The sequence below is a fragment of the Neofelis nebulosa genome, chromosome 3, assembly GCF_028018385.1.
Source record: "Neofelis nebulosa isolate mNeoNeb1 chromosome 3, mNeoNeb1.pri, whole genome shotgun sequence".
NCBI lineage: Eukaryota > Metazoa > Chordata > Mammalia > Carnivora > Felidae > Neofelis > Neofelis nebulosa.
In genome coordinates this window covers 67,537,815-67,563,112 of record NC_080784.1, presented here as the reverse complement: position 1 = coordinate 67,563,112, position 25,298 = coordinate 67,537,815, and the positions used below count along the sequence as shown (strand labels likewise).

The 25,298-nt window shown below is 34.4% G+C and overlaps 1 protein-coding gene and 1 long non-coding RNA gene across 5 annotated transcripts in view; one reads left to right on the top strand and one right to left on the bottom strand.

Annotated features, from left to right (window-relative positions):
• The window catches only part of FSTL5 (follistatin like 5), a 789,672-nt gene that overhangs the window by 512,515 nt on the left and 251,859 nt on the right, over positions 1-25,298 (bottom strand). The window lies entirely within an intron of this gene.
• LOC131506914 (uncharacterized) overlaps positions 1-25,298 on the top strand; it is a 65,578-nt gene that overhangs the window by 2,164 nt on the left and 38,116 nt on the right. Inside the window, exon 1 of one of the 2 annotated variants that reach the window (XR_009259221.1) lies at positions 17,876-17,923. The exons of the other annotated variant lie outside the window; for it this stretch is intronic. This is a non-coding gene — a long non-coding RNA (uncharacterized LOC131506914). Of the gene's footprint in view, positions 1-17,875; positions 17,924-25,298 lie in introns of those variants that run through there. 2 annotated transcript variants of the gene reach the window in all.

The window sequence follows — 25,298 nt, the reverse complement described above, 5'->3', positions numbered from 1 at the left end:
ATACAATTTACCAAAGAGTACTTAATATAGAATGGATCTAAATTGAAATAAACTTTACTATAATGTACTTATTTTTATTTGTAAGGTGCTATGTTAGTTGCTATAGGACAGATGAAAAGAATCGTCATTGACACTTTTTGTAGTGGCTCACAAAGGGCATAAGGCAGGATTTGAGTGTGCCCAAGTAGGGAAGGAAAGTTGGAGGGGCACAACTTGGAGAGTGAGATGGATAATAACAGGTAAGACCTCACAAGCAATGTATCAAGTCACAGTTGAGGTTATGTCCTACAAATGGATTCGGAGTTCAGAAAGCTGCTCTAGGATTAGACACGGTATGGAATAAACAGATACTGGATTGAAAACAGAAACAGCAGACGGAGGTAAAAGATTGTGATGAGCTAACTACTTCTAATGATTCCAATGGAATATAAACATAATTAATTTAGAGTGCCAAGTTATTTGAGGTGTTAATTGTCTCATAAAAATGTATAATGCTAAAGTACCAAATATAAGTATTATGTTAACTTTGATTTGTTAAACAAACAAACAAACAAAAAAAACAGATTTTGGAATTGAACAGGATTACAGTCTTTACTTTTCCATTACATATTAGTCTGATCTCATCTAGGCTGTAATGTCTTTAGGTCTGATATTCAAATGGTAAAATAAAGGGGAACTGATAAATTATGTTCAGATTTACTCTCATCCAATCTCTTCATTTAAGAATGCTTGGCAAAACATAATTTTAATAAAAGCTAATATCCAAGAAATATATTAATCTTTCTCTAGAATGTTTAATATTTAAACTTCACCTGCATTAAACAATCACATACTCAATATTTTCTAGTTTAAATATTTTCATACTCTAGAAATAGCATCAGACATACAAAATGTAAAATTATTATTGTTTAAAAGTTTTTTAATGTTTATTTTTGAGAGAGAGGAGAGTACAAGCAGGAGCAGAGAGGGAGAGACAGAATCTGAAGCAGGCTCCAGGCTCCGAGCTGTCAGCACAGAGCCCAATGCAAGGCTCAAACCCACAAACCACGAGACTGTGACCTGAGCCCACGTCAGATGCTTAAACTGAATGAGCCACCGAGGTGCCCCAAATGCAAAATTATTTTTAACGTAGGTTTTCTAATTTCTCCTTTCTAAGATTTTGTGATGATATATTCTATTTCTATATCATGTTAATAATTACAACAATGGGCCTAAAATCAGTCCTTTAATTTACATTCCAACTGTCACTACCAGTGAAATTTCTGGGCAATTAGTTAAAATTGGTGAGTATCAATTTCCTTGTCTAACTAAAAAATAGAAGAAACTCTGTAAGTATTATTTAAATGAATAAATAAAATGAGGATAATAATAATAAGCATAGGGTAATATGATTGAGCCTATGAGAGGATAGCATAGAGATATCTTCTATGAGATAATGCATTGCATGTACTTGGCTTAGAGTATGACAGATGTAGTTATTATTATTAATAATTATCATTTGTGATCAATTTGGCATAGACTTAATATCACTGGAATGAATAAAGAACAGCTTTTGACAACTCTAGCTTTTATTATGTTCATTAGAAATGTATTTGTGGGAGTGTTGAGGTGTGTTTTTCTAAATAATATACCTAAAAATTTTAAATAGTATCCACTACATAAGAATTCCCCTCACCCACAAAAAAAAAATAAAGAAAAATAAAAAAGAAAGAAAAAAACCCTAAATTTATCTAATTACATATTTTGATTTATAAATAAGTATAATACTTTGGTGATATTTTGTTACCCACATAAAGAAAAATTGCAAAACTCTTCAGTAAATGCAAAATACAATTTCACACTGTAAATGAATAAAACACATTCGGTCCTCACTAACTTCATGGCAAGTAGCAGTTCAAGTAAATATTCTAATGCCTGCAGAAGATTGAGCACAGTTATGATCTTTTCATGACCTTTAATGATTAGGATATGTATTTCCTGCTGCTACTTTGTGAAGTTGGTGAAAACAAGGCTACCTGATTGATAGTTTGCCCAGGGTGCCACTACTGAAAGACAGTTTGAATGACCACCTAACAGTAGTTCAGTGAATTTGGAACCTTCTTCCCCATTTTATTTTATCCCATTGGACTTCTGTAAGCACTTTCATGTAATTCTGCATTCAGATTTATTCTAAAATAAGTAAATATGAAAAAAAAAAGATAAGTACAAAAAAAGCCAGGAATTCAGTTAAATTGCAACCATCCAAATTATAGTTCCTGTTTAACTCAAGGAAATTTTTGCCAACACAGATAGTTTTTCATGTGTCATTATGAGAAGTTAGATAATTTGAGATCACTAGCTAATATGCTAATAGTTACTTCTTTGAAGTTCTCAACTGCAGTATAATTCCAATAGCAGAACACTGAAAGAGCCCAAGATACACGCTCAAAACTGTTTCCAACCTCAACTAGAGACCTTGATCACAAAGTACACCAAAATTTATCCTACTCCTTAATTTTATCTTTTCCAAGTAACAACTAGGAGCCAAGATTTCTCTATCAACTTAATATTTCAATCCTACTGAGAACTTAGAGTAATACTTGTGGTTATACACTTTACCAGATAAAAATACTTTCATCATCTGTGTGATTTATTTAGATCACAGAAATGGGTTGGAAGCCAAAGAAATCTCACTTGCTAATACTTGCTATTAGTAGCTAGAAATGCAATGACATTATAGACATATCAGTAAAGAGATAAATTGATAAACTGATAGATGGATAGATCATAGGTGAGTATATGGTATTTAAAACTTTTTTAAAATATGACAGTGATTATTAAAAAGAAAAAAATATATTTTTAAATATTTTAGTTCTGTGAAGATTATGAGTTATGAGTTATATTAAAAGAAAAAAAGTAATCCTTTTGCTTAGTAACTAGTGGCTACTGTTCTCTATGAAAGATTTTGACCCTTATAATAAATAAGAAAATAAATCAATTAACAGACATAAAATAAAAGTATTTTATAGAAGTCTATGTAAGGAGACTAAAGACATATGTTAAATCATCTGTGATACTTAAAATATTTCAGGCTTTGGAATAAACCCAAATCATAAAAAATATCTAACTTCCTATTTACATAAAAACTTAAAGCAGTAGATAGATTATTCTCAAATAATGTAGATATTTTCACACAATGATAAAGAATATTAAATAGCAAAATAAAAATTTTAAACTGAAGATCAAACATTGTAATGGAAGGGTAGATTTGGGTAGGCAATCTTCAGGTTCATTGTAATGCTGATTGCTGGAGTCAGACCAACAACATGACTAATAGAGAATTGAGGAAGAAATGAAGACAACAATTTCTGTACTGACTGTAATCATAAATGGCTGCTAGAAGAGGAACATTGCTTTTAGAATTTAAAAGTTTCAGTTTTATGGGTACAAAGGAGGGTACTTGTGTTGAGCACTGGTTGTTAAATGTAAGTGATGAATCGTTAAATTCTAGTCCTGAAACCAATATTATACTACATGTGAATTAACTAGAATTTAAATAAAAATTTAAAACAAGCCAAAAACTAACAATGAAACAACCCAACACTTTTCCTAGTGAAAAAAGGCTTCAATTTTAAAATCCACTTCAATAAATTATTTTGATATGATCACTTACCATTGAAAAAGTATTGTTTTTATATAGTGTTTTTAATTCGTTGATTTTATATTTTTAATTAATAGACTTATTTTTTGAGTATTTTTTGGTTCATAGCAAAATTCTGTAGGAAATACAGAGAGTCAGTTAAGCCAATCATAAGAAGACAAATACAATATGATTCTAATTATGAGCTTCTTAGAGATGTCAAAATCATAAAGACATAAAGTAGGATGGTAGTTTGACAGGGGCTGGGGGAGGGAGAATGCGTAGTTCCTGTTTAATGGGTAAGAGTTTCAGTTCTGCTAGAGAGGAGCTAAGATGATGGAACAGCATGGACGTTTTTTGTGTGTCTCGCGTCCATGAAATACAGCCAGACCAACACTAAACCATCCTACACACCTAGAAAACTGGAGGATTAACACAACAATCTGCATAACCTGAACCACAGAATTCAGCAGGTACACAGCATGGAGAGCTGAACTTGGGGAGCAAGAAGCTATGAAAGTTAGGGAACCACTTTTGTGGGTAGAGAGAGGATGGAGACTGGGGAGTGGGGGAGAATATGGGAAAATCACCCCTCCCCAAAAGCAGCTGGAGAGAAAGTAGAAAATTGGAAACAGCCGCAGGGACTAAACTAAAAAGGGAGAAAGGAGAAAGGAGTGGGTTTAAATTCCATTAAGACTGTAAACAAGGGGAGCACAAAGGCTGCAACTCCACAGCTCAATACCTGGTGGTGCTGTGGTGGGAAGGGCGAATCCCCAGGAAAAGAGTGGGGTCCGGGAGGTTCTCAGGCCACACGGGGAAAAGTGGCTCCACTGCTGGAATGACATTTGGTAGAGACTGTTGAGGCCACCTGGTCCCAGCAGACCCCAGAAAGTGGCCACATTCGCTGGTGCTGGGTCAAGGTCGTTAAGGGTGAAGCCTGGTGCCAGATGTGTGTTGTGATTTTCCATAATCCCTGCTACTGCTGCTGCTGCTGCTACACTGTCTTGCTAACATTTTCTGGGATGGGCTGGCACCTGGCTGCAGTCTTGGGGCACCAGCAACAACAGGGTCCAGCGGGCATACCTGGACATTTGACCATTGCTTGGTGAGACCCTCCCAAACAGGGGCAGAACGGGTCAAAGCCGCAGTCCTTCAGAAATAAGGGGCCGGGGAAAACAGCCACATCTAAGACAAAACTTGGGAGACAGGTAATGCCTGGGGCCTGGTCACGGAGAGTGAAGAAGCAGAGAGTGGGTGAGAGCTGAAGACGGAGGACAGGTGTGTGATTGCTGATCCGGGAAAACACTGGGTAGCTGGGTGGCTAGTTTCATCGCTCCCGCGCATGCTCCTATGCACCTACAAGCCCCACAACAATTCACCCCCAGTAGGCTAGCAGAGCCATCTAGTGGAGAGCAGAGCTGTTACACTGAGCCCCACCCAACTGGGCCAAATTCTGTCTTCAAGAACACAAGTCTCACTGCTGGCTTAATTTACGGACTATAAAGAGCTACATAGACTGACTTCTAGGGGAAAACAAAGCAATTTCAGTCCTACTTCAATCTGTTAGCAGGTTCATCTATTCAATTTTCTTTCTTTTTTGTTCTTTTTCCTTTTTCTCTTTTACAATTCTTTTCTTTTTCTTGAATACAGAAAGAGAAAAATTCATTTTTATTTTCAATTTTTATTAAATATCTTTTCTTAATTTTTATTACTATATTTTTTACGTTTGTGTAAATTTTTTCAAATTCTACTTTACTTCCATCATTTTATATTAGTCTACTTCAGTGTAATCACCTTTTCCAATTTTCAAACAATTTCCTTTTTTCTTTTTTTTTCTCTTTTTCATTTCTTTTCATTTTCTTGAATGCAGAAAGAGAAAAACTTCATTTTTACTTTCAATTTCTATTAAAATATTTTAATTTAACTTTTATTACTATATTTTTTGCTGTTATGTAAATTTTTTCAAATTCTATTTTACTTCCATCATTTTATTTTAGTCTACTACAGTGTACTCACTTTTTCAAATTTCCAAACGATTTTTTTCTTTTTTTTCTTTTCTTTCTTTTTATCTTTTCTTTTTTATTAAATACAGAAAATTAAAAACTTCATATTTATTTTTAATTTTTATTAAAAATGATTTTCTTTAATTTTTTTCTACTGTATTACTTACTTTTGTGTATATTTTTTCAAATTCTATTTTACCCCCATCATCTTATTTTAGTCTACATCAGTGTATTCATTTTTTCAAATTCTCAAATGATTTCTTTTTTTTTCTCTCCCCCCCTTTTTTTTTCTCTAATCTGTCAAACCACTTTCAACACCCAGAGCAAAACACACCTAGGCTCTAGCATCATCTATTCGATTTTTGTGTGTGTGTTTTAAATTTTTTAATTTTAATATGTTTTAAATTTTAACCTTTTTTTCAATTTCAATTTTTCTACCTCATTAATTCCTTTTCTCCCATCAAAATGACAATATGAAGGAATTCACCCCAAAAGACAGCATGAAGAAACGACAGCCAGGGATTTAACCAACACAGATACAAGCAAGATGTCTAAACCAGAATTTAGAATCACGATAATAAGAATACTAGCTGGAGTGGAAAGTAGATTAGAATCCCTTTTTGCAGAGATAAAAGAGGTAAAAAATAGCCAGAATGAAAGTAAAAATGTGATAACTGAATGCAAACACAGATGGATGCAGTGGCGGCAAGGATGGATGGGGCAGAACACAGAATCAGTGATATAGAGGACAAACTTATAGAGAATAATGAAGTAGAAGAAAAGAGGGAGATGAAGGCAAAAGAGCACATTTTAAGAATTAGAGAAATTAGTGACTCATTAAAAAGGAACATCAGAATCATAGGGGTCCCAGAAGAGGAAGAGAGAGAAATAAGGGTAGAAGGGTTATGTGAGCAAATCATAGCAGAAAACTTTTCATTAACCTGGGGAAAGACACAGACATCGAAATCCAGGAAGCACAGAAGACCCCCATTAGATTCAACAAAAAACCGACCATCAAAAAGGCATATCATAGTCAAATTCACAAAGTACTCAGGCGAGGAGGGAATCATGAAAGCAGCAAGGGAAAAAAAGTCCCTAATCTACAAGGGAAGATAGATCAGGTTTGTCGCATATCTACAGAAACTTGGCAGTCCAAAAGAGAATGGTGGGATATATTCAGTGTGCTGAATCAGAAAAATATGCAGCCAAGAATTCTTTATCCAGCAAGGCTGTCATTCAAAATACAAGAGATATAAAGTTTGCCAGACAAACAAAAAGGAAAGGAGTTTGTGACCACTAAACCAGCCCTGCAAGAAATTTTAAGGAGGATCCTCTGAAGGGAGAAAAGATAAACATATACGTGTGTGTGTGTGTGTGTGTGTGTGTATCATACTAATGGTCAACAAAAGAAAGCCAGAGTAGCCATACTTATATCAGACAATGTAGACTTTAAAATAAAGACTGTATCAAGAGATGCAGAATGGCATTATATCATAATCAAGGAGTCTATAGACCAAGAAGACCTAACAATTGTAAATGTTTATGCACCAAATGTGGCAGCACCCAAATATATAAATCAATTAATCATAAAGATAAAGAAACTCATTGATAGTAATACCTCAATAGTAGGAGACTTCAACACCCCACTCACAGCAATGGACAGATCATCTAATCAAAAAAATCAACAAGGAAACAATGGCTTTCAATGACACACTGGACCAGATGGACTTAACAGATATATTCAGAACATTTCATCCTAAAGCAGCAGAATATACATTCTTCTCAAGTGCACATGGAACGTTCTCCAGAATAGACCATATACTGGGACACAAATTAACCCTAAAAAGTACAAAAAGATCAAGATTATACCATGCATAGTTTCAGACCACAATGCTATGAAACTTGAAATCAACAACAAGAAAAAATTTAGAAAGGTAACAAATACTTTTGGACTGAAGAACATCCTACTAAAGAATGAATGGGCTAACCAAGAAGTTAAAGAGGAAATTAACAAGTATATGGGAGCCAATGAAAATGATAACACCACAACCCAAAACCTCTGGGACACAGCAAAGGTGGTCATAAGAGGAAAGTATATAGCAATCCAGGCCTTCCTAAAGTAGGAAGGAAGATCTCAGATACACAACCTAACCTTATGCCTTAAGGAGCTGGAAAAAGAACAGCAAATAAGACCCAAAACCAGCAGAAGACCAGAAATAATAAAGATTAGAGCAGAAATTAATGCTATCAAAACCAAAAAAAAAAAAAAACAAAAAAACAAAAAAAACAACTGTAGAACAGATTAATGAAACCAGAAGCTGGTTCTTTGAAAGATTAACAAAATAGATTGAAAGAAGAAAAAGGAAAGGACCAAATAAATAAAACCAAGAATGAAAGAGGAGAGATCACAACCAACACAACGGAAATAAAAACAATAATAAGAGAATATTATGAGCAATTACATGCCAATAAAATGGGTAATCTGGAAGAAATGGACAAATTCCTAGAAACATACACACTACCAAAACTGAACAGGAAGATATAGAAAATTTGAACAAACCCACAACCAGTAAGGAAATCTAATTAGTGATCAAAAATCTGCCAAAAAACAAGAGTCCAGGGCCATATGGCTTTCCAAGGGAATGCTACCAAACATTTAAGGAAGAGTTAACATGTACTCTCTTCAAGCTATTTCAAAAAATGAAATGGAAGGAAAACTTCCAAACGCTTGTTATGAAGCCAGCATTACCTTGATTCCAAAACCAGTCAGAGACCCCACTAAAAAGAACTATAGACCAATTTCCCTGATAAACATGTATTCAAAAATCCTCAACAAGATATTAGCCAACCGATCCAATAATACATTAAAAAAATTATTCACCATGACCAAATGAGATTTACACCTGTGAGGCAGGGCTGGTTCAATATCCGCAAAACAATTAACGTGATTCATCACGTTAATAAAAGAAAGGACAAGAACCATATGATCCTCTCAATAGATGCAGAGAAAGCATTTGACAAAATACAGCATCCTTTCTTGATGAAAACCCTCAAGAAAGTAGGGATAGAAGAAGCATATCTCAAGATCATAAAAGCCATATATGAAAGACCCAATGCTAATATCATCCTCAATGGGGAAAAACTGAGAGCTTTCCCCCTAACGTCAGGAACAAGACAGGGATGTCCACTCTCCCCACTGTTCTTCAACATAGTATTGGAAGTCTTAGCCTCTGCAATCAGACAACACAAAGAAATAAAAGGCATCCCAATCGGCCAGGAGGAGGTCAAATTTTCACTCTTCGCAGATGACATGATACTCTATATGGGAAACCCTAAAGATTCCACCGAAAACCTGCTAGAATTGATTCATGAATTCAGCCAAGTTGCAGAATATAAAATCAATGCACAGATATCGGTTGCATTCTTATACACCAACAATGAAGAGACAGAAAGATAAATCAAGGAATCCATCCCATTTATAGTTGCACAAATGACCCATAAAATACCTAGGAATAAATTTAACCAAAGTGGTGAAAAATCTATACAATGAAAAGTATAGAAAGCTCATGAAAGAAATTGAAGAAGACACAAAAAAATGGAAAAAGATCCCATGCTCCTGGATAGGAAGTACAAATGTTGTTAAAATGTCGATACTACCAAAAGCAATCTACATATTCAATGCAATCCCTATAAAAATAACACCAGCATTCTTCACAGAGCTAGACCAAATAATCCTAAAATTTGTATGGAACCAGAAAAGACCCTGAATAGCCAAAGCAATCTTGAAAAAGAAAAACAAAGCAGGAGGCATCAGATTCCCAGACTTCAAGCTATACTACAAAGTTGTAATCATCAAGACAGTATGGTACTGGCACAAGAAAAGACACTCAGATCAATGGAACAGAATAGAGATCCCAGAAATGGACCCACAAATGTATGGCCAACTAATATTTGACAAAGCAGGAGAGAATATCCAATGGAATAAAGACAGTCTCTTCAGCAAGTGGTGCTGGGAAAACTGGACAGCGACATGCAAAAGAATGAACCTGGACCACTCTCTTACATCATACACAAAAACAAACTCAAAATGGATGAAAGACCTCAATGTAAGACAGGAAGCTGTCAAAATTCTCGAAGAGAAAGCAGGCAAAAACCTTTTTGATCTTGGCCGCAGCAACTTCTTACTCAACATGTCTCCATAGGCAAGGGAAACAAAAGCAAAAATGAACTACTGGGATTTCATCAAAATAAAAACCTTATGCGCAGTGGATGAAACAATCAGCAAAACTAAAAGGCAACCGACAGAATGGGAGAAGATATTTGCAAATGACATATCAGATAAAGGGTTAGTATCCAAAATTTATAAAGAACTGATCAAACTCAACACCCAAAAAACAAATAATCCACTGAAGAATGGGCAAAAGACATGAATAGACACTTCTCCAAGGAAGACACACAGATGGCCAACCGACATATGAAAAAATGCTCAACATCACTCATCATCAGGGAAATATAAACGAAAACAACAGTGATACCACCTTATACCTGTCAGAACGGCTCACATTAACAACTCAGGCAACAACAGATGTTGGTGAGGATACGGAGAGAGAGGATCTCTTTTGCATTGTTGGTGGGAATGCAAGCTGATGCAGCCACTCTGGAGAACAGTATGAAGGTTCCTCAAAAAACTAAAAAATAGAACGACCCTATGATCCAGCAATTGTACTACTAGGCATTTATCCACAGGACACAGGTGTGCTGTTTCAAAGGGACACATGCATCCACATGTTTATAGCAGAACTATCAACAATAACCAAAGTATTGAAAGAGCCAAATGTCCATCGATGTATGAATGGATAAAGAAGATGTGGTATATATATGCAATGGAGTATCACTCGGCAATCAAAATGAATTAAATCTTGCCATTTGCAACTACGTGGATGGAACTGGAGGGTACTACGCCAAGTGAAACTAGTCAGAGAAAGACAAAAATCATATGACTTCACTCATATGAGGACTTTAAGAGACAAAATGGATGAACATAAAGAAAGGGAAACAAAAATAATATAAAAACAGGGAGGGGGACAAAACAGAAGAGACTCATAAATATGGAGAACAAACTGAGGGTTACTGGAGGGGCTGTGGGAGAGGGGATGGGCTAAATGGGTAAGGGGCACTAAAGAATCTACTCCTGAAATCATGTTGCACTATATGCTAACTAATTTGGATGTAAATTTTTAAAAATAAAAAATAATATTAAAGAAAATTAAAAAAAAACTAAAAAGTGAAAAACAAAAAAAAAAAAAAGAAAGAGTTTCAGTTCTGCAAGATGAAAAGAGATGTGGAGAGCTCTGAAAACCGGTGATAATGTTTGCGCAATAATATCAGTGTACCTCACGCCACTGGGCTGCACACTAAAAATGTTTGAAAAGGTAGTTTCATATTTTTTTACTACAATATAAATTTGGAAAAAAACATTAAAGTCCAAAGAGTTCTTATATATCTCCTCTTTCCAAAGTACACAACCTTCCCCACCACCAACAAAACTTGATCATCCACTATTTGCAAAGAAGAGCCTTTGCTTCCTGAGTCAACTCATTACCACTCTAAGACACTATACTTCCACGATTAATTATAAAACCTCAATCTCAGTCATTTTTGAGGTTTTTGTTTTCCTCCTTGAGGGTGTAAGTCAATGTAAGGGTGAATTTTCTGAAATAGTAAGGCATGAGAGATCAATTCATTTGACCCTAGGTTCAGAACACACAGTTTGTTATTTTACAACTTTATTTCCTATTCCCATGGTCACTCAAATTTCTATGCACATAAGACAACAACACTTAAGACAATAACAAACAACATAAGACATAAAGCACCTTCTCTACTCTCATACCTTATTTCCTTTAACCACCTACTTCTTCTCGTCACCAACTGTGGTTTAAATCTAATACATATCCAATTCTCCAAAAATCTTTGTTTATCCTCATAATCCCTCAATTCCCATGACTTAGGTGTTTGGAATAAAAATAGGCATTTTAGGCTGCTCACACACTTCACTTCTCAGAGGTAACAGACACGGGTTCATTTATTTTTGGGACAGAGAGAGACAGAGCATGAACGGGGGAGGGGCAGAGAGAGAGAGGGAGACACAGAATCGGAAACAGGCTCCAGGCTCCGAGCCATCAGCCCAGAGCCTGACGCGGGGCTCGAACTCACGGACCGCGAGATCGTGACCTGGCTGAAGTCGGACGCTTAACCGACTGCGCCACCCAGGCGCCCCAACAGACACGGGTTCAATCCACTGCTTGAATTGGACAAATGTCAAGGAGAAAATAATAGAATACTACCTCAAAAGTGTTATGTCACTGCTTTATAATGTAAGGACATATAACTCTGCCCTGTAGGGTTATGGAAGCCATATTAGAGGAGAAAAGACCAGCACTGTATGGGAATTAGCCATGTAAAGAAAAGAATCATAAAAGGAGACTTTGAACAAGGTGTGAATATACGCACAAGATGATTTAATGTTACCAAAAGGCAAAGATTATGGTTGAGATTGTTAGAGGATGTGGTGCCCAAATTAGAGACAGGATTATAATAGCAGCCCTGAAGGTTATGTTAAGGATGTGTTACTGTGGCAGTAGAAGCTAGTATGTGATAGTTTTAAGGATGAATCTATATGGAGGATAGAAAATAAACACCAGGTAGGAAGCTACCACCCTGGCCCACATAAAAATAATGTGAGTCAGAACAAGGACATCTATTAGAAACTCAATATATGGAGCAATATAATATCAGTCATAAAGAGAGGAGGCAAAAAGAGAAACACTGAACATAAATTAAGAGTCTAAGAGTAGTTATAAATAAAAATAATTTTGTCAACAGCTTTGTAAGTGGTTGAAGAAATTCTTAGTCTCAATATACTTGAATAATAATAACAGTAAGCACAATAAATAATTGGTTGTGGATGAAAATGACACAATTTAGGCTGGAATCCGAATAGCTTTAATTGCATTAATTTACAACATTGTGTTATTTTTCATCAAAACTCACTCATCTCACATAGAAGAATGGGAAAGTAAGATGATGATGATTATTACTATCAAGAGTAATCGTTCTACTTGTCAAGTGTGGTGGAAAGATTTGACAGGCAGGGAAATTCACCACTATACTGATGGGGAGAACATGATGGAAGGATTTGAATGGATGAAAACCAGAAGCAACTCAAAAGAAAGTATTGCAAGCAGGGTACAAAGAACAGGGTACAGGTAGGGAAAATAAGGTAGTTTTCTGAATTCTTGCCTGGTAAATTGCTTTACTACTTTAACATCACTTATAGTCATGGAATTAAGTCTAACATACTCTTGTCAGCTGAAATGACAATCCATTATGTTTCTTTGACATATGGAAAATTTAAAAAATTCTCCTTCTATTCACCCAGATAACAGGAGACGTTTTTAGATGTAAAATTGCCAAGCTGTTGTCTTCTTTTATTTTTTAAGTTACTGTTTATTATCTCCATTATATTAATAAGTTCTAATACTTATGTGGCTTTCACATGAGTCAGAAAATTAAGCTGTATGTAGCAGAAATATAATTTGCATATATTAAAGCTAATTATCCTAACAATGAAATGAATGTCATATTAGAACTTTTAATATATTTGTTTTTAAAATCTTAGTTATTTTTTTGAAGTTCTTATTTTAATTCCAATTATTAAAATACAGTGTAATATTAGTTTCAGGTGTATAATATAGTGATTCAACACTTCCATAGAACATCCAATGCTCATCACAATAGTGTCCTCCTTAATCCCCATCACCTATTTAACCCATCCCCCCAACAACCTCCCCTCTGGTAACCACCAGTTTGTTCTCTATAGTTAAATAGAATCTGTTTATTGGTTTGCCTCCCTCTCTGTTGCTTTTCTCCCCATTGCTTGTTTGTTTTGTTTCTTAAATTCCGCATATGAGTAAAATCGTACGATATTTGTCTTTCTCTGACTGACTTATTTCACTTAGCATAGTATTTTCTAGCTCTATCCATGTTGTTGCAGATGACAATATTTCATTCTTTTTTATGGCTGAGTAATATATATATATATATATATATATATATATATATATATACATATATATAACGCCCTTTTTTCTTTATCCATTCATCAGTCAATGGACATTTGGGATCTTTTCACAATTTGGCTATTATAGATAATGTTGCTATAAACATCAGGTGCATGTATCCCTTTGAATTAGTAATTTTGTATTCTTTGCATAAATACCTAGTAGTGCAATTCATCTATTGAGGGACACATGGCTGTTTCCACAATTTGGCTATTGTAAATAGTGTGGCAATAAACATAGGGGTTCATGTATCCCTTTGAATTAATATTTTTGTAGTTTATGGATAAATACCCAGTAGTGTGATTACTGGATCATAGAGAACTTACATTTTTATCTTTTTGAGGAACCTCCATACATCTTTCCAAAACGGCCACAGCAGACTGCATTCCCACCAACAGGGAAAGAGGGTTTCTTCTCCACTTCTTCACCAACACCTGTTATTTCTTGTATTGTTAATTCTAGCCATTCTGACAGGTGTAAAGTGATATCTCATGGTATATAGCAATATAGGCCTACCTCAAGAAACAAGAAAAGTATCAAATAAACAACCTAGCATTGTACCTAAAAATGCTAGAAAAAGAACAACAAAGACTAAAGCCAGCAGAAGGAAGGGAATGATAAAGATGAGAGCAGAAATAGATGATATAGAACTACAAAAATAAAGCAGTAGAACAGATCAATGAAACCAGGACATATTTCTTTGAAAAAAAATTAACAAAATTGATAGACCTCTAGCCAAAAAGAAAAGAGAAAGGACCCAAATAAAAAAAAAATGAGAGAGGAGAAATAAGAACCAATACCACAGAAATATGAACAATTATGAAAGAATATTCATGAAAAATTATATGCCAACAAGTGGTCAAACTGGAAGAAATGGACAAATTCCTAGAAACATATAAACTATCAAAATTAAAACAGGAAGAAATAGAATACTTGAACAGACTGACCAGCAAAGAAATAGAATCAATAATCAAAAAACTTCCAAAAAACAAAAATTCAGGGCTTCACAGGGTAATTATCTCAGAAAGGGTAAAACTTCCAAATGCATTCTATGAGACCAACTTTACCTTTATATATTTGTATTTAAAATCTTATGTAGCCTATGTTCCATTGTGATTTCTAGGTTTGGTCTTACTAATTTATTCTGTAGCTCTACATTCTATTTTAGTTTTGTTGTTGTTGTTTGTTTGTTGTTGTTTTGCTTCATATCACTGTATTATTTTAAACGTTCTAAAAGTTTTCAACTTATTCCACATTTATGACTTCTACATATTTGCAATCTCATTTTTCCACAAAATAAAATAAATATTTTAGTTCATCGGTTGACCAAAACAAATGCTTTTTTAGTTATTTTTAAAGATTATTTTATTAATTTTACTAGATAGTTGTTTCCTTAGCCTTCCAAATATTTTGATTGTGGTGTTCTCCCCATCACTGGATTTTGCTTACTTTTAAATTGCTGATAAACTCTCTACAATTTATATAACAAAATATAATCTCTACCATACATAAAGAAATATTTTATCTTTTTATAAATGTTTTAATTTCCATAGTCACACGATAATCTCTATACACCTTTATATCATGTACAATTTGCTTGGATAATATTATCATTTTTCCATTTTACACTGCTGGCAGACAAATATGGCAGATTTGGTGTAAATTTAGAATTATTTCATGATCTGGCACCTCACTCTCCCTACCCTGCCAACATATCTAGCACTGATGCTCTTTTCCAAGGGTTTCTCTCTCATTATGCTTTTCAGGCTCCATGGCCACATGATCCCACTGGAATGATATTTTATGGTGTTTATAACTTGGTGACTATCCTTGTTTCTTTCCTCTGTCTATCTCCTCTTTCTTGGATGTACAGGTTATGTTCTGGAACTCACTACAAAAAGGTAATCACCTAAGTACTGAAAAGTAGACTAAAATATATGTCATTTGTGTTTAGGCTCCAAAGGACCTTACGTTTTAATAGGGATATGAAGTAGCTAAGATGTAAATATATTAAAAAGAAAAAAAAATTGTCACATGGTAGATAAAAAATGATATGAAAGTTTGGAGTAAGAGATTTATTTTAAGGGAAAGTAATAACAAAATCTTCCTAACAGAAGTCATATTTGATCAAAGATTTTTAAAAATTGGCTACAAATTTGACAGGTGGAAATTGGTTGGAAAAGGAAAAGCATGGGAAGACAAGAAAGAATATGTTATGTTCTATAAAACTTGGCTCTTGTATCATTTTTATATGACCCTTACAAATAGGTTCAGAGTGATGATTTCCTAAATGTTTTATTATTGTCCCAATAAAGGAAAACACTAGAACCTATGATATCTCTTTTAAACTATTTATTTTTAAGTACTTATCACATATTTTCAAAAATTATATAAAAAGCAGCAATATAGGAGCGCCTGGGTGTCTCAGTCAGTTAAACGTCCAACTTCCGTTCAGGGCATGATCTCACGGTTTGTGAGTTGGAACCCTGTGTCAGGCTCTGTGCTCAGAGCCTGAAGCCTTCCTCGGATTCTGTCTCCCTCTTTCTGTCCCTCCCCTGCTTGCCTTCTGTCTCTTTCTCTCTCTCAAAAGTAAATAAAAACATTAATTTTTTTAAAGGCAGAAATAAAGTTTTTCCTAGGTAGTTCTTTGAGTGGTAGCTCTGAAGTAGAGAATTACCTCCAAAACAAGTTTCCTTTCTGATAACTATCTTTTATGAATACTGACTAAAGCATTTTCCTAATTATTTTTCCTTTTCTTGGTATTTGTAACCTATGAATTAAGTTTTTGCTTTCTGTTTTACAAATAAAATAGAAACTAGCCCAAAGTGTTTACTTATCATGTCCTAGGTCACACACTTGATCAGCGATGGCCCCAGGTTTCAATCCATGTATTTTAAATATTAACCATTACATTATTTTGCCCGGATTTTGTGCCAGCTGATTTTTATATTTCTGGTCGAATATATAGAACATATTTATTATAGGCAATTGGAAATGTAAAATATGAGCTTAGTGGAAAGTCTAGGAATCTGAATTTGACAGCCATCTATATAAAATGATAAGTGATAACATGAGTGAATGCTTTGTAAGAAAAAAAAGCATAGAAGGGAGTTTGGAAGTAGAGCAACTTGGACTTCAGAAATTTTTTTCACAAGGACTGAGATTACCTTCACCTTTAGTCATAAAAGACTTGGTATTAAAAGTCATATATATATATATATATATATATATATATATATATATATGTGTGTGTGTGTGTGTATGTGTGTGTGTGTGTGTGTGTATATATATGTGTGTGTGTGTGTGTATATATATATATATATATATATATATGTGTGTGTGTGTGTGTGTGCGCACTGCCAGGGTTTGAAACCTGGCTCCATCAGTAACTGGTTGTGTAATCTTGAAAATTTTCTTTGTGTCTTTTTACTTTAGTTTTCTCATCTGAAAAACGGAGATGGAAATAAAACAGATTTCACAGACTTATTATAAATTAACATCCTTAAGATAGTAGCTGTCTATTAATAACTATATTACTATTAACTATTATTAACAACAATATTATTGCTGCTGTTGTTATTATTGTTATTGTTGTGAGTATTGTTCATTCTAATGCATAAACCCAAATGTAGGCAATTTTCAAATTTTCAAAGTTGAAAATTTTATATTGAAATTTTCACTTTTCAAAGAATCATAATCCAATGCTTATGTGCTATTTGATACTCATTGGAACAATAATTGACAAGCTCTCAGGTTAGTTCACACACTCTACTTAACTCTTGATGATTCAATAGCATGGTACCATATTGATAGTATTACAGAAAATGTTCTTCAACAACAATGTGGCCAGTAATTTAACTTTGGATCTCATGACTACATTTCTTCTATTGTAGAAGATTTCCTGTCCACATTGTCAACTTACCAAGTAGTGGAAATGAGAAAACATCTCAAATTCCTACTTAATGATTTTATTGACACAAGAGCTCAAGTTTGGCAAGGCATTTGTAAAGTGTTGGTAAAAAGAAAGATGTGAACATCAAGATACTAGGAACAGAAAACTTTGGAGACCACTTATTACTATAAATTTTTATTCCCAGAGAATCCTTGTTTCCAATTTATTCTCTGTTCTAGGGTACACAGCATCAATGGTGCAAAACTCTCTGTCTTTCCTCAGGAAGGTGAGTCCAACCATCTCATGACATGTTTCCGAAAAAAGGCAATCCTACACTGTGTCATATCCATCTGCTTACCAGATGTTCTCTCTGACATTGGTGGTCGTTGAATGCATCTCTGTTATGATACTTCTGATTGACATCTAGGGCTACATAGTCAGAGCTATCTCTTCAATCACCAGTAAGAAGTATTTAGGGGTTGGGCATCTTGGTTTCACTGAACTTTTATAGAGAATATGAGGGCTTTTCTCAAACTGTTGGGTGTCACATTCTGCCTCTCCCTTTGCACAGATCTGTTGCTTTTGATACTCAGTCTTTTTTGTCCTATATCAGTTTCCTTCTATTCAACTTTCATCCATTCAGGCCCAATTAACAGACTTTTCTCTAGTTTTCTCGATGGTCTTGATAATAAGCAATAGGATAAACCTTTACTTCCTTCACAAATAATCTTATGAAAAATGTGTAGACTTAAAGACCCTCCTCTGAACATTTTCTTAAACAAACAAACAAAAACTAGAAACTATTACCCAGTATAGATTTTTGTTTAATGAAATACAGATAAAGTTCCTTAACAGTGGTTACATTAGGGAATTGCAGAAATTAAGAAAACAATGAAGCTTCTTTTACATATATTTCACACAAATGTACAAAATACATAATCTAAGTATGTGTATGTACATATACACCACCACACATATATTTTCCTCTTTAGTGCACTTCTAGTTTACTATGGCATATTGGACATATGAACATCATTATGCTCCCTACTTAAGCCCTTCAAAACCACCAAAAAGAAATTATTTTAAAAGATATATACAAGGATAAGGAGAACTGGAAGAAAGACAACAAAAAATATTAGAAGTCTGAAAGAATATAAATAGGTGGGAGCTGAATTAGTGACTTGGGGGAAACTGAATATGAACACTATGTTGGTAAAGTTGAAAAACCTTATTTACTGCACAGATTCCCCAGAAAACAAGCAGCACCAAGTGTCTCTCAGAAAGTGAGAGTGGAAGTGATTTTTTTAATGTTTGTTTATTCTTGAGAGAGAGAGAGAGAGAGAGCGCGAGCATGAGTGGGGGAGGGTCAGAGAGAGGGAGACACAGAATCCGAAGCAGGCACCAGGCTCTGAGCTGTCAGCACAGAGCCCTACCCAGGGCTCAAACCCACGAACCGGAAGATTATGACCTGAGCTGAAGTTGTACGCTTAACCGACTGAGCCATCCAGGCACCCTGGCAGTGATTTTAAAATACAGAGCCCTGCTGAAAATTATTGGAGAAACTGCTAAATTACTAGATTCTCTCCACTGAACAACCTTGGTAGAAGTCTGAAAGGTAATTCACTCAAGACAAAAACTATATGGAATTTGAAGAATACTGAATATTGAATGCAGTGAAAAGTTCTCTCCCTGCAGTGCATTCAATCCTAGCACTGTGCAAGAATATTGGCAGTCATAGGCATAACTCTAAAGCAGGTGATTCAAAGACTCTTCTCTGATAAATCTGTAACTTACTATCGAGAGTTCCCTAAAATTGATCCACCCAGTCAACCACAGTGAAGTTTAACAGTTAAAAAACCTTACCTGGTGCTCAGAAATTCTAAGTCAGCTTCTTGATATTTCTTTCATAATTGAAAGCAGAAAGCCAACATTAGCTGGACATCTGAGTAAACTGTCTAACATAGAAACTAATGACAGGGGCACCTGGGTGGCTCGTTCGGTTAAGCATCTGACTTCGGCTCAGGTCATGATCTCGCGGTCCGTGGGTTCGAGCTCCACGTCGGGCTCTGTGCTGACAACTCAGAGCCTGGAGCCTGTTTCAGATTCTATGTCTCCCTCTCTCTCTGCCCCTCCCCTGTTCATGCTCTGTCTCTCTCTGTCTCAAAAATAAATAAACGTTAAAAAAATTAAAAAAAAGAAACTAATGACAAAATAAGCATAAAAAATAGCGTGAAATGAGAATATGCAAGGAGAAAAATACTACAAAACCAAAACCAAACCAAACCTGTATTTTATATCTTAAAGAAATAAAAGGTAATAGTTGATCCCTGAAATAAGAATAAGAACAAACATTACAAAAACCAAAAGAACTATTGGAATTTAAAAACCTGATAAATTTAAAAACCAGACTTCAAGAGGAAGTCTGGAAAATAACGTTAAAAAACTTAAATGGAAAAAATGATAACACATAGAACAACAACCACAAAAAAGCAACATGGATATCACTTCCAGAATTCCAAAGCCCAAATAATAGAAGGTCCAGATGGTGAAGGAAGAAAAACAGATGGTAGGAAATAATTAATAAAATTATTAAATCATTTCCCAGAACTAAAGGACATTAATTGCCAAATTGACAGTGCTCACCCAGTGCCCAGTAAAATGAATCAGAATAGACTCCTACAATGACACTGTGAAATTTAAAAATATTGAAAACAAAGGGAATTTTCTACAAGCTTCTAAAAAGAAAAAAAAAATAAATGTTCCGTCACACAAAACAGATTAGAAAACAGAATGGCCTTTGACTTGTCAGCTGTAACAGGGAAATCAAGAAGGCCAGAAGGCAGGTACAAAATTCTGAAGGGGAAAGGACCTTGTGCTTATGTCTTCCCTGCACCTGCCCTCCTCTCCATGTCCTGCTCCTGAGGACACTTTTTGTCTCTCTACAGAGGTATTTCTGCTTCGACTTACTTCTGAAAGATGGAGGTAGGGAATGGTAAATTTGGAAGCAAAACAATTCAAAGACCTGTCTCTGAGCCCATGTGTCTGCTGTACTTTAGTGGTTGGTTCACACTACAGCCCTGCCAATGGCCTCATTGCAAACTTCTGGTCTTTAAGATATTATAATATGGCGATCCCCCAGAAATCATCCCAACTGCACACCAACACACCAACATTTTTGCCTAACTCCCACTCATCACACAGGTCTCACATTATGTGGCTTCTTGTCAAAGAGGCCTTCATTTATGCCCTTTCTTTATCCCTTTCCTTACACTACTTTACTACTAAAGTTACTCCACCATTGGTCATCAGTGTCAATGCACTTTTGTAAAACTCTGTGTCTTTTCTCCATAACACCTAAAACAGAACCGATTATAAGGCTACTGATATGAATATTTGTTTAATATCTGTGTGTCAATAAATCGAGGTTTCAAGAGAGCAAAGATACTGCCTGCTTGTCCAACAACTGGATCCTCATCCCCTAGCAGAGTCCCTGGTGAATCTTAATAAGTGGATGAGGGAATGCCTGATACATTAGTTTTTGGGTTTTTTTTAATTAATTTTTTTTAATTTTTATTTTTGAGAGAGAGAGAGAACACGGAGGGGGCAGAGAGAGAGGGAGACACAGAATCTGAAGCAGGCTCCAGGCTCTGAGCTGTCAACACAGAACCCCACGTGGGGCTCGAATCCACAAACCAGGAGATCATGACTTGACTGAAGTCGCTGCCTAACCAACTGAGCCACCCAGGCACCCCGACACATTAGTTGACATTATATTCAAAAACATCACATTGCATCAACAAATTGAACTACAATGTGAAATATTTCTAAAAGATATATATATATATATACATATACATATACATATATATATTTATTTTATTTTATATATGTACATACATTATTTTTTAAAGTGATAGATACATAGATACTCAGTTAACCTTATTATTTTTCAACTTCATATATTTGGCACAAATTTTATCTGTGAGAAAGATTACATGAAAATGTTGTGATATGAAACACTGGTGCATATCTTCATTTTCTATATATCATGATTGAATAAAATGTAATATCAGTGGTAAGTTAGAGTAGTAAAATGCCAAATGCTAGAAGATAATAAATTGATTAAATAAAATACAGTTTATAAAAATGTGACTTAACTAAAGAAATACTGCAATGTGTATACCTATCAATGATTGTCCCTGATCTCTATTTTTTTTCTGAGTGCTTTGGTTATAAGATGCCTAAATAATTTAGTAGCATTCTTATGAATAAGTGTTACAGTTATTTATATTATTTTCTATTGGGAATAAATTATTCTTAGACTCAAGTTTCCTTTTATTGGTGATGTAAGTCACAGAAAAATGTTTCCAGTGGTTAATTTTCATTATCTTATTAATTAATAATTTTAAAATGTACCATTTGTTGCTTTAGTCCTCAGCAAAGAGAGCAGCTAGTAATATGGAAATATGTTCAGAAGATGTCATCATAAAAAAAGAGAATGACAATGACCATAATATATCATTTTCCTGGTTACAACTGATAATTAATTATATCATCTAAAGATGTAAAAAAGCATTAATATAAGTTAATTATTACGGTGCTATCGTATTGTATATTGACACAGAAAATTGGTGAACTATTTAATAATAAAGGAGTTTGAATTTGGAAAGAAAGTTTATCTTATTTTCTTAGAATAAAGGAAATTGTGTTTTTATGTATTAAATTAGAACAAGGTAGAAATTTTAATGAAATCCTAAAATGTATATTCTTGTTATTGTTGGAGACCTATAACTTGAAATTATATTGAAAATATTTGTAATAAGAGAAGCTTTCTTTTCACTGTGTATATATAACTTTACAATATTTTCTCTTTATTTAAATCCCAAATAATCAAGATAAGACTCAATTTTATTTTAGGCTTATTCAGTCAATGGTTTCAGTAACTTTTCTTCTTTATTTTCTTTATTTATTTTTTTAGTGTTTATTTATTTTTGAGAGAGAGAGAGAGAGAGAGAGAGAGCAGGCAAGGGGCAGAGAGAGAGGGAGAAACAGAATCTGAAGCAGTTCCAGGCTCTGAGCTGTCAGCACAGAGCCCAACATAGGGCTCGAACTCACAAACCGCGAGATCCTGACCTGAGCAAAGTTGGAAGCTTAACCAACTGAGCCACCCAGGTGCCCCAACTTTTCTTCTTTATACCCTTTGGCTGATTCTAGATAGTTTGCACTCAGATTCATTAAGCTGGTTGACACACTCCATAACTCAGGCATAAAAATGTCCATGTAATGAAAAGGACTATACAGGAGGAGTTGATATTTGCTACTTATGTATAGCAGTTCTTACTGCCAGTTTGAGGAGTTTGGCTAGATTTGGCAGGAAATAAGGTATCATTCTGGATTACTGAACAAACAGTAACATGAGGAAAATAGTGAATCAGAAAAGTTACTTTTAAAGTTATGTGCAAGATGATGTCAGTGATAATGGTGAAGCAGGTAGCTCCAAGAGTCTGGTCCTTCTCAAAAAATAAAAATTAAAAAAATTAAACTTAAGCCCTCAGAATAAGCTTTATCAGAACTCTAGAAAATATTCAAGAATTTATAGAAACTGAGAGGGCTGACTCCAGAAAAAGTCAACTTAAAAATAGTAGAAAAGCTTTGTGACATTTTCCCTTGCTCTTGCCTTGCTCTCTCTTTCCCAGCTCAGTGGTAATTATGTTAAAGATACCAGTCCATGTCTCCAGCCATTCTGGCTCTGATTATTATAATGGAAATGAAAAATTCACTAGAGGTTTTCAATATCAGAATTTGGTAAGCAGAGGAAAGAATCAGAAAACTCAAAGATAAGTCTTCAAACTGTCCAGTCTAAAGGACAAATATAAAAAGGAATCAAAACAAAACAGAAGAATAAAGCTTAAGACACCTGTAGGACACCATCAAACATATACAATAAGCATAATGGTAGTCCAAGAAGGAGATGAAAGAGAAAAAGGGGCAGAAAGAACATTTGAAAACATAATGTCCAAATTCTTCCCAGATTTAATTTAAAAAACACAAATTTTCACAGCTAATAAGCGCCAAGAAGGATAGATACAGAAATTGTCACACTGAGACACACTTTAAACTTCTGAAAGATAAAGAATCTTGAAAGTAGCAAAATATGATATTTCTCCTATAAAATAAATACAAGATAAAAATAACAACTGAATTCTTTAAAAAAAAAAAAGGTTTTTGAGAGAGAGAGAGAGGGTGCACATGTGTGCGATTGGGGAAGGGTCAGAGAGGGGGAGAGAGAGAATCCCAAGCAGTGTCCACACTCAGAGCAGAGCCCTGGAGTCTGACACAGGACTCGATCCCACAACCTACCTGAGCTGAAACCAAGAGTTGGGTGCTTAACTGACTGAGCTGCCAAGGCACCCCAAATAGCAGCTGATTTCTAAGCAGAAACCATGGAGAACAGAATATAGTAGAAGGATAACTTTAATCTCCTGACTTAAAAATACTGACAAACAAGAATTCCATTATCAGGTAAAACTCTCCTTCAAAAATGGAGAAATTAAGACAATCTCAGATAAACAAAACCTATGAGAATTTGCTACTTGTATACTTGACCTCTAAGGAGTACCAGGACTCTTTTTTGACAGAAATAAAAGGATACTAGATAATAACTAAATGCTATATAAAGAAATTAAAAGCATAGATAAAGGTAACTATATAGGGAAATACAAAAGTTAGTATTACTGAATTTTGGAGTGGTAACTCCTTTCTTTTAATTATATGGGTTAATAAAAAGTAAAAAACAATTTTAAATTTATATTAATGTACATAATGGATAAAAATCTGACTTGTGAAAACAACAATATAAAGGGTGAGGAGTGGAGCTGTATGAGACAGTGGTTTTATTATGTATTATTAAGGCTAAGGTGATATTTATTCAAAACAAATATAATAAGTTTAAGAGGTTAATTACAATTCCAAGGGGAACAACGAAGAATGCAACCATATATATATATATATATATATATATATATATACATATATATATATGTATATATATATATGAAAGTAATCAAAATGGAATACTACAAAAAATAAAAAAAGCAACAACACAAAATGAGGCAGTAATGGAGGAAACTGGGAAATAGAAAAGATAGTAAGACTTATAGAAAAAGTAGAAAAATAGAAGTCCTTCCTTATCATTCATTCCTTTAAATTTAAGTGGATTAAATTATCAAGTCAAAAGGCAGAGGTTAATAGAATGGGTAAAAAGGTGATACAACTATATACTGTCTAGCAGAAAGGCACTTTAGATTAAAAATACAAACCGAAAGTCAAAAGATGGAAAATATATTCCATGCAAATAATAACCAAAAGAGAGATGAGATGATTATAACATTATCAGACAAAATAAAAAGTAAGCCTCAAATTCTTATCAGAGACAAAGAAGGATATTATACATTAATAAAAGGATCATTTCACCAAGAAGGTATAGCAGTGACAAACATATAGGCATCAAACATCAGACCTCCAAAATATATGCAACAAGTATTGACAGAATTGAAGAGAAAAATTTACAGTTCTACAGTAATAATTGCAAACTTCAACCCCTCCTCTTTTAATAATGGGGAAAAAAACTAGAGACAATATCAAAAAATGAAATAAAAAAC